Source organism: Cervus elaphus, chromosome 19 (genome assembly GCF_910594005.1).
Source record: "Cervus elaphus chromosome 19, mCerEla1.1, whole genome shotgun sequence".
NCBI classification, from domain to species: Eukaryota; Metazoa; Chordata; class Mammalia; order Artiodactyla; family Cervidae; genus Cervus; species Cervus elaphus.
Window position 1 is genome coordinate 66820535 of NC_057833.1, and position 14813 is coordinate 66835347.

The following is a 14813-nucleotide window of genomic DNA, read 5'->3' on the forward strand; positions in this document are numbered from 1 at the left end:
GGGGAAAAATATAACAGTAGTTTGTTTCCTCCTGCCACTTAAGAGAAAGATACAATATATCTGACACTTGCAGCCTATTTCCTATGTTTGGAGACCCCTGGCGTTCCTGCCTGTTACCCTCTCACTGGAGTCTCAAGACTAGGGGGCTGAGGTTCCAGAGTTCCGAGCTGGAGCCGCCAGCCTCTTGCCCGAGAAGCACTGTCACCCTCTCTGGGGACACGGACAGTGCATTCCGGCTGGAGACAGTCCAGGCGAAGCTGGTGGAAGGCTGCCTTCAGTGTTCCGACAGCTCTCCTGCCTTGCCGGGGCTGGAAGGCAGCCCTCCTGGTGGGCTGGGGAGGAGGGCTAGGACATGGATGGTCTGATAGGGCATCAGCCTGAGCCAGGGGCCGGGGGAGTGGATGGCGCTCATCCTTGCTCCCCTGTCATCCCAGGCAAGTCACCAAGGGGACCGTCTCCAGATGCCCAGATCCAGAGGAGAGAAACTCTGTTTGGGGGCAACATGTGCTGCAGGCTTGCTTCCCCCCAGAAGCACTTGTAGTGAAGGAGGAAATAGACAGAACAGGCTCCGTCTTGAAAGCAGGACTCTATCTTGGGCTGAACTGTGGACTTTGAGCTCTCTGCCCAGTATCTATGGAAACGACATACCAACTGGAAAACCAGGCCCCCGAAAGGAAGAGCCCCAGGGCTCCTACCTAGACTCTCCATTCCCCAAAAGAATACCCTAATTGTCTGTGTAACTGAATAGAATCATAAATTCTATTATGCTTATTGGGGTATGACCACAGGCTTATTGATAATTGTCCGCTGTTAACCACCTGGGCTTAAGGCATATGAATCACTGGTTAACTTTGATTGTATCTTTCTTTTCCTTTGTTCAGACTAGTTTCAGGGAATTTGGGGAGGTGGGTTTGGGCACGTACACTTAGGGTATATAAAGTTTTCATAAAAACTGGTCGCGGTCCTTGGCTAAGAGGAGACTCTGCCTTGGGCCCGCCGGTGGAATAAACTGCACTCCACTATCTGCATTGTCCTGCTGAGTGAGTTTGTTTCCCGGAACACGTGGCTGCAACAGTGGAGCGTAGAAACCGTCTAGTTTTCTGTGTCTCTTCCCACTGTGTTATTGTGGACCGTTCAGTGCCTTCCCCGCGAGGTTTCCATTTCCACTCGCCCTCCCTGTTGTCTGAAACGGCCCGGGGCTTCTCAAGCTGTAGCCTGAGGTCATCTCTGAGAGGACAAGACCCTCTCTGCACACTTACAGTGGAGACACGACCTCACACAGCATGGGGGTGCTGGCCAGGGTGAGCCCCACCAGGGGGCCCTGAGGCCTGGCGTTTGGAGGGGTCACCAGAGGCGAGCTTGGCTGCCAGGGGTCAGCTCCCCCGAGGGAGGGCTGGGGGGCCTGTGGAGATGAGCGCTGCGCTAACTAAGCTGGCCTGGTATGTCCTAAGTTCACTGTCAACCCAGAGGCGCATCCCACACTCGCATGATCACCCCTGCCAGGGGCGCCTCTGTCTGGAAACGCCACCTGAGAGGTCCCCAGGTCTTATTCTGAGGTCTGCAGATCAGTTTGTGGGTTGCATTCTCTATCTGCCAAGTGAGAGTTATCGATGAGAGGGACGCCAGTGTCAGGAGCCTCTGATCTCACGGTCTGGGCCCCAGGGCAACTGCCGGGCTTGGGACGCAGGTGGCTGGTGGGCTGTGGCTGGACCAAGGCGGAGAGAGGAATGCGTTGCTTGTTCTGGAAACTTCTTGGATCTGTGACAACCCTTAACGACCCCCAGAGAAGAAACCATTGTCCTCCTCAGAATCATGTTCTGTGATCTTTGAATGAGCAATGCTTCCTTTTTTTGGGTAGATTGCAGCTCAATGGATAGAATATTTACTGTACGATGTCCCCAGGAGTGGGATAAGTTTGTTCCGAGTCATCCCCGGTGGACGCATCCCTGTGCCTGCAGGAATATGTCCAAGGTGACCTTGGACCTCCAGCAGCAGCTCTCATTGTTGACTTGCTTCCCACTCAGGCTGTTTGAACGGCACTGTGTCCTTCCGTAGACTGGATTCCCTGGTCCTAAGCGAGTCTTTCTCTAGCGTCTAGTGTATGCATGCCCTGTCGTGTCAAACTCTTGTGACCCCATGAACTGTAGCCCGCCAGGCTCCTCTGTCCATGGAATTCTCCAGGCAAGAATACTGGAGTGAGTAGCCATTTCCTTCTCCAGGGGAATCTTCCCGACCCAAGGAGCAAACCTGTGTTTCCTGCTTTGGCAGAGAGATTCTTTCCCACTTGCACCCCCTGGGAAGCCCCGAGATTCTTTTCATTATTTGTTTATTTGCCTGTGTCACATCTTAGTTGCAGCATGCAGGATCTTTAATTGTGCCACGCGAACCCTTAGTTGGGACAAGTAGGTTCTAGTTCCCTGACCCAGGATTGAACCCCGGCCCTCTGCATTGGGAGGTTGGAGTCTTAGCCACTGGACCGCCAAGGAAGTTCCACCATGACTGTCTTTATAAATTGTGTCCAGAAGGGGAGAGACCATTTCAAACTATGTAGCTTGAAAAGAGGGCGCTATCAGCTGCGTTTTCCAAGCCCTTTATTGCATGTCTTTTCTTTCTCATTGCATTGTAAGGTTCTTAACTGTAGAAACTGTTTACAAATTCTATCTTTCCTATTGGGGTTTTACCAGTGCCCTGTGAGGTTAGCTACATATTTGAGATGAGTGATACGTGTCATCAACAGTAATAAAAATTATCGTCGAGGCAGTGGGCTGAAGCTGGCTTCTGCCTTCTCCTGAGACCCAAGGACAGAACCCTCATCTCCTGCTTGGCAGGCGGGTTCCTTAGCACTGAGCGTCGGGGAAGCCCTCTTCTGAGAAACAACCAATAAATATCCAGGAATTTAGGGGATCTGGATATTAAACTTCTGATGCCTTGACATCGGCCATGGTGGGAATATTTACACCATGGAAAGTGGCAAAGGTTGCAAATCAGGATTTTGAGTTTCCTCTCAAAGAAATGGTTTATGGGTTTCCCTGGTAGCGCAGTGGGTAAGAATCCGCCTGCCAGTGCAGGGGACGTGGGTTCGATCCCTGAAGCTCCCACGTGCTGAAGGGCAACTAAGCCCGTGCACCCCAACTACTGAGCCCGGGCTCTGGAGCCTGAGAGCCAAAACTCCTGAAGCTCTGGTGCGTGGAGCCCACGCTCCACAACAAGAGAAGCCACCAGCAGTGAGAAGCCGGTACACCACAGTGAAGTGTGCCCCTGCTCACCGAAGCTAGAGAAAGGCAACACACAGCAACGCAGACGCGGAGCAGTCAAAGGTAAATACATAAAGACGGTTTGCCAGCACATGACTTCTTAAAGATGAGAAAAATCTCCTGTCATTTATTCCTGGAGACAAATGAGGAAGACTCATGGGACCCCCAACCCTACGTCATTTGCTCAGCGGATAAAATTCAACCATGCTTTATTTCAGAGCAGGCAATGGCAACCCCAGTACTCTTGCCTGGAAAATCCCATGGACGGAGGAGCCTGGTAGGCTGCAGTCTATGGGGTTGCTAAGAGTCGGACACGACCGAACGACTTCACTTTCACTTTTCACTTTCACGCATTGGAGAAGGAAATGGCAACCCACTCCTGTGTTCTTGCCTGGAGAATCCCAGGGACAGGGGAGCCTGGTGGGCTGCCATCTATGGGGTTGTACAGAGTTGGACACGACTGAAGCAACTTAGCAGCAGCAGCATGCTTTATTTGCTTTCTGGAATATGCTTCTTTTCTCAATATCTGGGTTAAAGATGGGCAACTGAAAATACTCATAATATTCCCAGGCACATGTGCTGTGGAAATGTAAACAACCTCTCCCCAACCCTTTCTCATGCACGTTTTGGTTCAGCCAGGAACTTTTGCTGAGAGAACATAAGTCTTTACAGATGCTCAGAATGTTAAACCGCAGGTTTTACTGTCATCATTTTAGACACTTGTTTACTTTAAAGAAACAGTAGGGAGGGAATGTGAGATTCAGCTAATATCACAAAGTCTGGTTTTCTGAAAACAACATGCCATTTGGGAAGATGATAAAGAGTGTTGATCTCAATGGCTTGGCTGAATTTCCTAGTAAAGTTTTAACTTTGCCAATCCTAAGACCAGACGAAGTTGTTTCTTAAGGCATAACCCATTTTCAGAGTGTTTCTTGGGTTCTGAAATTTCAGTGTGCCAACACTAAACCATCTCTTCAGAGAGAACCACTGGCTCTTGAGAATCGCCAAGGCCTCACGCAGCTGAGTCTGACAGATACGCGAGACACTGAAAGACTTAATTCTTTTTCTTTTTCAAAATATATTTAACTTCAGTAAACCTTAAGCCAAGTCTCTTGCAGATGGCAGACAGCTTAATTGCTGTGGTAAACTTGTCTGACGTTTTTGGGAAAACTTTGGGTGCTATAATTATCCATCGAACCCAAAGAAAAAAGATTTCAGCCCACACAAAATATAAGCATATGGACTAGCCTCTCGACTTGGAGGCTGAAGTTTTATCCAAGGCTGTTCCTATTTCCCCTTCCCTTTTCAGGCTTTCTTGAATGGCTGGCAAGTGCAAAATGTATTATAGGAATAGTGTTAGAGACCTGGAAGCTTCTGTCGTGGTCTTCAACTCAAGGTACTCGAGTTCAATCCCTGGTTGGGGAACTTAGATCCCACCTGCCCCAAGGCAGCTAAGCCTTTATTCTGAAACTAGGGAGAAGCCTGCGTGCCACAACTAAGACCTGATTCAGTCAATAAATAAATAAATGTTTTAATGGATTTCCTTTAAAAAAAATTGAGAGGCCCGAGATAAAGAAGGCTGAGTACCAAAGAATTGATGCCTTCGAACTGTGGTGCTGTAGAAGACTCTTGAGAATCTCTTGGACTACAGGGAATCAAACCAGTCAATCCTGAAGGAAGTCAACTCTGAATATTCAGTGAAAGGACTGATGCTCAATCTGAAGCGCCAATCCTTTGACCACTTGATGCAAAGAGCCGACTCATTAGAAAAGACCCTGATGCTGGGAAAGATTGAAGGCAGGAGGAGAAGGAGGCAGCAGAGGAGGAGATGGTGGGATGGCATCTTAAACTCAATGGACATGAGTTTGAGCAAACTCCGGGAGATAATGAAGGACAGGGAAGCCTGGTGTGCTGCAGTCCACGGGGTCACAAAGAGTCAAACAAGACTGAGCTACTGAACAGCAACATGATAAGATAGCTTTGCTGTTTCTGCCCCCACTATGTTTGTCTTCCTTGAATAGCTGAGATGGATAATATCAGGACAATATCAGTGGACAGTATTCATGTACTAGCTTCATTTATTTACTTATTTTTAAATTTCACAGGCACTCTGTGCCCCTGGGCTTCTCTGGTGGCTCAGCTGATAAAGAATCCGCCTGCAATGCGGGAGGCCTGGGTTTGATCCCTGGGTTAGGAAGATCCCTTGCAGAAAGGAATGGCTACCCACTCCAGTATTCTTGCCTGGAGAATTCCATGGACAGAGGAGCCTGGCCCACTACTGTCCATGGGGTCGCAAAGAGTGGGACACGACTGAGCGACTCACTTTCACTTTGCATGCCTCTAGGCACGTCGTTGGTCCCTGGTAACACGAGCTATAAACTGCAGGAGACATGACTTTTTCCTTGAGTGCCATCCGCTTGCCAGGTACCGCCCAGGCTCTATTTTCAGCCTCTGTATCAATCATGGATATTTTCTAAAGTAATGACTTCTGAGTCCACATAGAATTTATAACTGGGGGATTGTAAGAGAAATATTCAGCTTGAACACTGCAGTTCCTCACCACACCCAAGATTCCTGCCGTCTTCGTGGCAAAGATAGAAGCAGAACCCACTGGAGAGTGACTTGTTTTACATCAACAACCAAAGGCTGTGGAGTTTGATTCCTTTTTTAAATAAGTTTATAAGCACTTGGGAACAGCCCTAGCATGAGTAGTCAATCCATGCTTGCACTCGGATTTGTTTTAACCATCTCCCCTTATGCGTGTCACCATGTGTGTTGATGAGAGTCTGGGCTTGCTCAACCTCTCTTGGCCTCTAGGGGCCAAGGATCTGAGGGAAGCATGACGTCTCCCATGCCGCAGCGCACTTCATCTTCCTCTTTTCCTCACCTCTCATTCTGGGTGGCTCTGTCAAAGCTGCTGTTTAACCAGATGGCCTTTGTTCCATTAAATACTTTCAGGTGTTTTTCTCTCACAGGCTCAGTCTCAGCTTAGACAATTTCTTCCCACAACATACATTGGGGGTTGCTGGTGATCTGCGTGCCTTCCTTTTCCTTTCTCCAGGAATATTGAAGATGTTAACTCCCTTTGCAGGGGGGGAGAAAAGGGAAAAAAAAAAAAAAAACTTTCCCTGTATGAGCAGGAAAGGCTGTATTGTCATTAGGAAGTTTTGGGCTGTGAGCCCTGGAGAATCCTAGTGAAAAATGGCTTAAATATGAAAACAACTGTGTTGTAAAGCCTGGAGGCAGCACTTCTGGAGTTGAGTGGCTCAGGGGTGTCATCAAAGACCAGCATTCCTTCCCTCTTTGGACTGACGCTTCTTAGCTTTGTCCTCCTCTGGTCAAAAGATGGCGCTGCTGCTCCAGCCATCATGTCAACACTCAGCCTGTTTTAGAGGCAGACAAGTGTGTCTCTTCATATGATCTTACCGAGGAGGAAAAGTTTTCTGAATACCTCGGCTGCTCCCCAGGTTCCTTCTTGCTCACCCGCAGGATCAGCCAATCCTTGACCCCTCACTCGGGGACTTGGTCCCCTGGATGCTGTTCAGGGACCAGTGCGGGGGTGGGGTGGGGGGGGGCATTTCTCAGTGTCATCTAGGTTCTGATTTGAGCTGAGGGTTGGCGTTCTCCACAGGGGCTTGAAGACATCCTTCCTCTGTGCCTTGGGTATTCTAAGCCTTCCAGATATCTTTCTGGATTTTTCTAAAGGCTCTGAGTCCCAACCATCAAGGTCAGATTTTCAGTCCCCAAGGGGTCAGATTTCTCACTTCCTCCTGCTCTTTTTCCTCCTGTCCTCGACCTCTTGATTACATGAGGCAGGAGCTGAGTTTCTGAGACTATCTTTTTTTTTTTAACTTATTTATTTTCAGCCGCACCTTGGCAGCTTTCAAGATCTTAGTTCCTTCGCCAGGCTTACTGCAGTGAAAGCCCTGAGTCACAACCTCTGGACCACCAGGGAGTTCCCTGAACGACACTTTCAACTTCATGATCTCTTCACTGTGGCGTGGTCACAAGAGAAGCGTCTTGATAATCTGAACTTAGAAAATCCTCCTCCTCAGTGAGAGCGGGCTTCCCAAGGGACAGGCTTGCTGAAACGCAGACAGGTAAGCCATTTGACACTCAATTTGTGTGAAGCGCATAGATTCCTTGGCAGGTAGGGAGCCCTCAGCAGGAAGCACTTGCTGGTGTTATGATTTTTAATGAGTGACGATCACTGAGCTTCATTCAGGTCACCATCTGCCCTGTCCCCAGGTCCAGACGAGAAGCGCCCACCTTGGTTTCCCCATGGGGCCAGGAGTCTGTGGGGCTGAGCCCATGATACCCCCCTGCCCCAGATCCTGCTCCACATGCCGGGGACCCTGGAATTCCCACCCCTGGGATCCCAAGTCTGCTTCTCCCCAAGGTCTTCTACCACCCCCGCCAAGGGTGAACAGGTGGCAGGGTGTTTGTCCCCTTTAGGCCCAGGGAGGAGGCTGTGGAATGGCTGTTTGTAAGACAAATGAGGGGCAACCACAGTGCCCGTGAGATTTCTTAGGAGCAGATGGAGCTGGTTGGGGGATGAGAGGAGGGGAGAATGAGGGGGTTGCCCTGGGGGGTGGGCAGGGTCCAGCTCCTCCCCGCCCCCCCCATGGGATTCCAGAACTTCCAGGACAGGGAGCCCTGCAGATTCAAGTGCAGCCTTCCAGGTTTGTTATAAGGTCTGTCTGGGCTTTCCAGGTGGCGCTCATGGTAAAGAGCCTGCAGGAGACCTAAAGAGATGCGGGTTTGATCCCTGGCTTGGGAAGATCCCCTGGAGGAGGGCATGGCAACCCACTCCAGTCTTCTTGCCTGGAGAATCCCATGGACAGAGGAGCCTGGCGGGCCACAGTCCTTAGGGTCACAAAGAGTCGGACACGACTTAGCACCGCACGTAAGGTCTGCTTATCAAGTTGTGTTGTTGTTCAGTCCCAAGTCATGTCCGACTCTTTGTGACCCCATGGACTGCAGCTGGCTATGCTTCCTTTCCTGCACCGTCTCCCAGAAGATGGACACCTTCCCATCCGTCACCGTCCCTTTTGGGGGTCACAGCCTTGTCGTGGTGAAGGGGCTTGCATAACTCAATGAAGCGATGAGCCATGTCGTGCAGGGCCACCCCAGACGGACATGTCATGGTTGAGAGTTCTGACTAAACGTGGTCCACTGGAGGAGGGAATGGCAACCCGCCCCAGTATACCCGCTGTGAGAACTCCATGAACTGTATAAATGGGCAAAAAGGTGGAAGCTAGGACTCAAGTGAACCCTTTTTCCACTTGATTTATCGCTTTAAAATATTTAGTTGTGTGGTTTGTAGGCCTCCATTTATATTCTTACCCTGGGCCCCCCATCCCCACCCCCCCCACCCCCATTCCCACTGGGAATGGCGTTCCTGGGTTGCCCTTATAGTGTCTTAACTGTCGACGGGGAGATTGTAATTTATGTTATCTCGTTCAATCGCTCCCGTTAACTTTCAAAGCAAGCGCAGACTGGGTATTACCGTGATCCCATTTGACAGCATCTAGCACTCTGAAGCTAATACAGCACGTAATTCCATGGGTGTCGTTTAAATTTTCTTTCCTGGAAGAAAAATGATCCAGGCGCTGCACACACGGGGCCGATGTCCGCCTGGTGCTGGAAACCCTTGCCCGCGGCAGACCCGAGTCCTAAGGAACACAGCCCTTTTGTCACCCTAATGGATCCACCCTGCTGCTGCTGCTGCTAAGTCACTTCAGTCGTGTCCGACTCTGTGCAACCCCGTAGACGGCAGCCCACCAGGCTCCCCCACCCCTGGGATTCTCCAGGCAAGAACACTGGAGTGCGTTGCCATTTCCTTCTCCAATGCATGAAAGTGAAAAGTGAAAGTGAAGTCGCTTAGTCGTGTCCAACTCTTAGCCACTCCACGGACTGCAGCCCACCAGGCTCCTCTGTCCACGGGATTTTCCAGGCAAGAGTACTGGAGTGGGGCGCTACTGCCTTCTACGATGGATCCACTCTAGCCTCTGCCATTCTCCACTGCCACCTGGTTGCCCCAGGAAATGCCACCTCCTAACAAATACTGGACGCTTGGCAAGCAAATCGAGGTAAGGATGTTTGTGTTCAGGGCTTGGCCAGGTTCGGCCACAGATGGAAAGCTGTAGGATGCGGCTCCTGCTCCCAGAGTAGTGAGTAGAGATAAGGAAGAAATGCAGAATGAGAGAGCACGTGCTTTTAAAAAGTTTACTTCTCAACAATTTTATTAAAACAATTGAGTAGGTACCCTGGATGTTCATTGGAAGGACTGATGTTGAAGCTGAAACTCCAATACTTTGGCCACCTGATTCAAAGAGCTGACTCACTGGAAAAGACCCTGATGCTGGGAAAGATTGAGGGCAGGAGGAGAAGGAGACGACAGAGGATGAGATGGTAGGATGGCATCACCAACTCAATGGACATGAGTTTGGGTGGACTGTGGTTCATGGGGTTGCAAAGAGTTGGACATGACTAAGCACTGCACTGAACTGAACTGAATATATTCACGTGACTCAAAGTTAATAAGCCACAGATGACTCTTCCCTTGACATGAATCCTCCAGTCACCCAGATGTCATCTCCATAGGCAATCAAACTTACTCATTCCTTCCAATGATATTTTATGTATGTATATTTTATTGGGGCTTCTCTGGTAGCTCAGTTGGTAAAGAATCTGCCTGCAATACAGAAGGCCCCAGTTTGATTTCTGGGTTGGGAAGATCCCCTGGAGAAGGGATAGGCTACCCACTCCAGTATTCTTGGGCTTCCCTTGTGACTCGGATGGTAACGAATCTGCCTGCAATGTGGGAGACCTGAGTTTGATCCCCCTATTGGGAGGATCCTCTGGAGGAGGGCATGGCAACCCACTCTAGTATTCTTGCCTGGAGAATCGTTATGAACAGAGGAGCCTGGCAGGCTACAGTCCCAGGGGTTGCAGAGAGTCGGACATGACCGAGCAACTAAGCAAGCACAGCACAGGTATTATTATGGTTGTTTAGTCGCTCAGTCGTGTCTGACTCTTTCGCAAGCCCCTAGACTGTAGCCCATCAGGCTCCTCTGTCCATGGGATTTCCCAGGCAAAAATACTGGAGTGGGTTGCCATTTCCTTCTCCAGGGGATCTTCCTGACCCAGGGATGAAACCTGTGTCTCCTGCATTGGCAGGCAGATTCTTTACCACTAAGCCATCAGGGAAGCCCTCACATAAATATATGTATGTATATTTCATGTATGTATAAATCAATACATACGTGTGTACATTACTTATGTACATATATAATAAACACACACACATTTCTTCTCCCTTTTTCATATTATGTAATTGAAAATAGACTATTTTTAAAAACTGAAGTCTCATCATTATAGTTCCAGTTAGCGTAATAAAGGCTCTGAGAAGTCCTGCAGTGAAACAACCTGTGTAAGCAACATTTTCCTGCTGTTCAGTTAGTGCACCATTTCCCGCACTTGGTCACTAGGATCCTCCCCCTCCTCCTCCTCCGTCACCACACAATATGTATCAACTCCTTGTAGAACTGGTATTCTGAAGAACCCAGATTGTGAAATGTTGGCCCAGAGGTCCTGAAGCTTTTCACAGCACAGTTTGGAAGCGGTGGGAAGAGTCCAAGGAGGATTTTCGGAAAAGTTGGAATTTAAGTCTGAACAACTCTTTTCTTTTCTTTTAAATAGGTAAGAAGTGGATTTATTTAGAAAGATACACATCCCACAGACACAATGAGGTCTGTCTCGGAAGGTGAGAGGCTCTGGGAGAAGCACACTCCAGAGACGGGGTGGGCCACCTCCCACAGCTTTCTCGAGCTCACCTTCAGACGGAGAGATTCTCCGGGGAAAGTGCGTGTCCACAGTACACAGCAGACTCTTCTTCACCCCCTACCCACCACCTTCCCACCCGCCCCAGCCTGGGCCTCCCCACCTCGGTCAATAGCAACTGTATTTATCCAGCTGCTTGAACCGAAAACCGGATTTGTTCATGACCCCTCTCTTTTCTGTACATTCCGTGTACAATTCATCAGCAAGACTTTTCAATTCTGCCTTCAAAACACATGAGGAATCCAGCCACTTCTCACCAACTTCGCCCTCATGCACCTGACCCGTAATAGTTAACGCCCCATCCCTCAAATACTCCTAGACCAGTGATCCCCAGAGTGGGGAGGAGAGGAAGCCATTAAATCTTTTATCTATATTTTCTCATTTCCTATCCTTCTATTTAAAAATATACACAGTGTTCATTTTCTAATGTGCATAATGTATGACTAAAGCAGAGCATGCTTAAAATTTATAAACTGTGTGTGTCTATGGAGGGAGGAGTGGAGAATCTGGGTTATTTTTGCATGCAATCTATCACACACATGAAGTAAAATCCAACCCTCCTCCTGAGAACAGCTAGAAATGAAGACAACAGGACAAATATTTGAAGGCCTTGGAGAGTTAACAGAGCAGTGAAAAATTTTAGGACCAAGATCTGGGAGAGGAATAAAATACAGAAAGGTGAGCCAGCATTTGTGACCCCTTTTCCCCAGGTGTCCTTTTTTTTTTTCCCCAGAAGAAGAAAGAAGAGAATAAGAAGCTGACAGAGCTGTTGATAGACAGTGTGGATAGAAGGACGTGGGTATTTGGGGCTCATGAGGAGCTGAAAGCTTTGGACACCAGAGCATTTGGTCTGGAAAAACCACACAGAACTCCTGTCTAGGAGTAAGGGGTGAAAGATTCACTTCAGTAACTGAAGTCCAGCTTTGAATTGTTTCAATTCCAGTTTGGATCAAGGAGCTTATACACACAGCTGCCTCCTGTAAGTAGATGCAATTTCTCTCTTGACCAAGAAAACATCCTCCAAGATCTCTATGTTTTCGACACACAATGTCTGGCATCAAATCAAAACAACCTGTGTACAAGGAGACAAAACAATGGTACTAAAAAAAAACAGCGAGAAAGAGAATTGAGAAGTAAAGGAAACATACCTACCGGAAATCCAAAATAGTGGGCTTGAAAAAAACTATGCTTGATATCTTCAAGGAAATGAATACGAAATGAGAATTTTGGTGGAGAAATAGAAACTATAAGGGAGAATCGAAAGAAAATCTTGCAAATGGAAAATCCAAGTTTTCTTTCTTTTTTAAGATTTTTGGCTGCATCAGGAGGCATATGTAATCTCAGTTCCCTAAGCAGTGACCAAACCCTTCAGTAGGAGTGCAGAGCCTGACCACTAGACCACCAGGGAAGTTTCAAGACCCTAAGTTTCCATTCACAGGTTTGACACAGCGGAGGAGAAAATTAATGAACTGGAACAAGAAAAAACAGGTAGAAGGAAGCGCAAAGGGAAGAAAGCAGAAAAGAGTCAGAGACAGAAGGATGCAGAGAAAGGTCAAACATGCATGGATCTGAAGTCCCAGCAGGAGAGAGGGGAGAAAATGAGGCAGAATAACATTTGAAGAGATAACGGCAGGAAGAAGTTCCAAAAGAGCTATCAGATCACATGTTCCATAAGGACTCTGAGCCCTAAGCAAGATAAAGATGAAGACAGCCACATCTCAGTGCATCAGAGTGAAAGTGTTGGCCACCAAAGACAAAGGGAAACCTCAGAAGAATCAAACACACATTTCCTACAACAGCCAACACACGTTATATGACCCGGTCCCTCTGTTCAGTTTCATCTCTTAACACCGGCACCTTGCTTACACCACAAAACTGAGGATTTCAAACTGTGGTGTTGGAGAAAACGCTCGAGAGTCCCTTGGACTGCAAGGAGATCCAACCAGTCCATCCTAAAGGAGATCAGTCCTGAATACTCATTGGAAGGACTGATGCTGAAGCTGAAGCCCCAATACTTTGCCCACCTGATGTGAAAAGCTGACTCACTGGAAACGACCCTGATGCTGGGAAAGATTGAGAGCAAGAGGAGAGGGGAGTGACAGGATGAAATGGTTGGATGGCATCACTGCCACGATGGACATGGGTTTGAGCAAGCTCTGGGAGATGGTGAAGGACAGGGAAGCCTGGCGGGGTGCAGTCTGTGGGGTCGCAAAGAGTTGGACACAACTTAGTGACTGAACAACAGCAAGCCTTTTTTTTTGGTGTGTGTTTCACATTTGATTATCATGACACCAATTTGTTACAATAAAAATAGGTAAATTAAATCAAGGTCAGTTACTTCTATGTGTGTGGCTGATTATACATGTTGCAACTCACTGGTTCCTTTATTTTTTTTAATTGAAGGAAAATTGCTTTATAGTGTGGCAGGGACGCAAAGGAGACGCAGATGTGGAGAATAGACTTCTGAACACAGTGGGGGGAAGGAGAAGTGGGATAAACGGAGACAGTAGCGTTGACATGCACACACTATTACGTGTAAAATAGATGGCTGGTGGGAAGCTGCTATATAATACAGGGAGCCCAGCCTGACAGTCTGTGAAGATCTGTGAGGGGTGGGAGGGGAGGGTGGCTCACAGGGAGGGGAGATATGTATCATTATGGCTGATTTGTGTTGTTGTAGAGCAGAAACCAACACACTAGCCTTTTGTCCTCCAGTTTCATTGAGTTATAGTTGACATGCAGCATTGTATTCCTCCAAGGCATACAGCATAATAATGTGATGTATGTATAGATTGCTTAATAATCACCACCATAAGTTTAGTTAACATTCACCACCTCGTGTGGTTACACATTTCTTCCTCTTGTGATAACTTTTAAGATTTCTTCTCTTAGAAACTTTCAAATATGTAATGCAGTATTGGTTAACTACAGTCACCTTGCTGTATGTTACATCCCACAACTTATTCATCTTACAACTGGAAATGTGTGCCCTTTGACCCTCTTCGCCCATTTCACCCACCCTGTACCTCTGGCCACCACAGACCTGTTTGCTATATCCATGAGATTTTTTTTTTAAGATTCTGCATATAAATGAATTCATACAGTATTTGTCTCTCTGGTTTATTTCATTTAGCATAATGTCCTCAAGGCCCACCCATCCATGATGTTACAAAGGGCAAGATTTCCTTCTTTTTTATGTCTGAATAATATTCTAGTGTGTGTGTGTGTGTGTGTGTGTGTGTATGTATGTATGTATGTATGAATCTCACATATTCTTTTTAAAAAAAAAACTTATTTTGTTTTGGGGGTATAGTCGATTAACAAACAATATTGTCATAGTTTCAGGTGAATAGCGAAGGGACTCAGTCATACACATTCATGTACCCATTCTCTCCCAAACTCCCCTCCCATCCAGGCTGCCACATAACATTGAGCAGAATTCCATGTATTCGTTTATCCACCAAGGGATGCTCAGGTTGTATCCATCTCTTGGCTAGTATAAATAATGCTGCACTGAACACAGGATGATAATATCTTTTTGAGGCAGTGATTTGGTTTCCCTCTAGATAAATACCCAGAAGTGGGATAGCCGGATCATATGATCACTGTATTTTTAATTTTTCGAGAAACTGCCATGTTGTTTTCCACTGTGGTTGGACCAATTCATAGTCCCACTAACAGCCACAAGGGTTCCCTCTTCCCCACATGCTCACT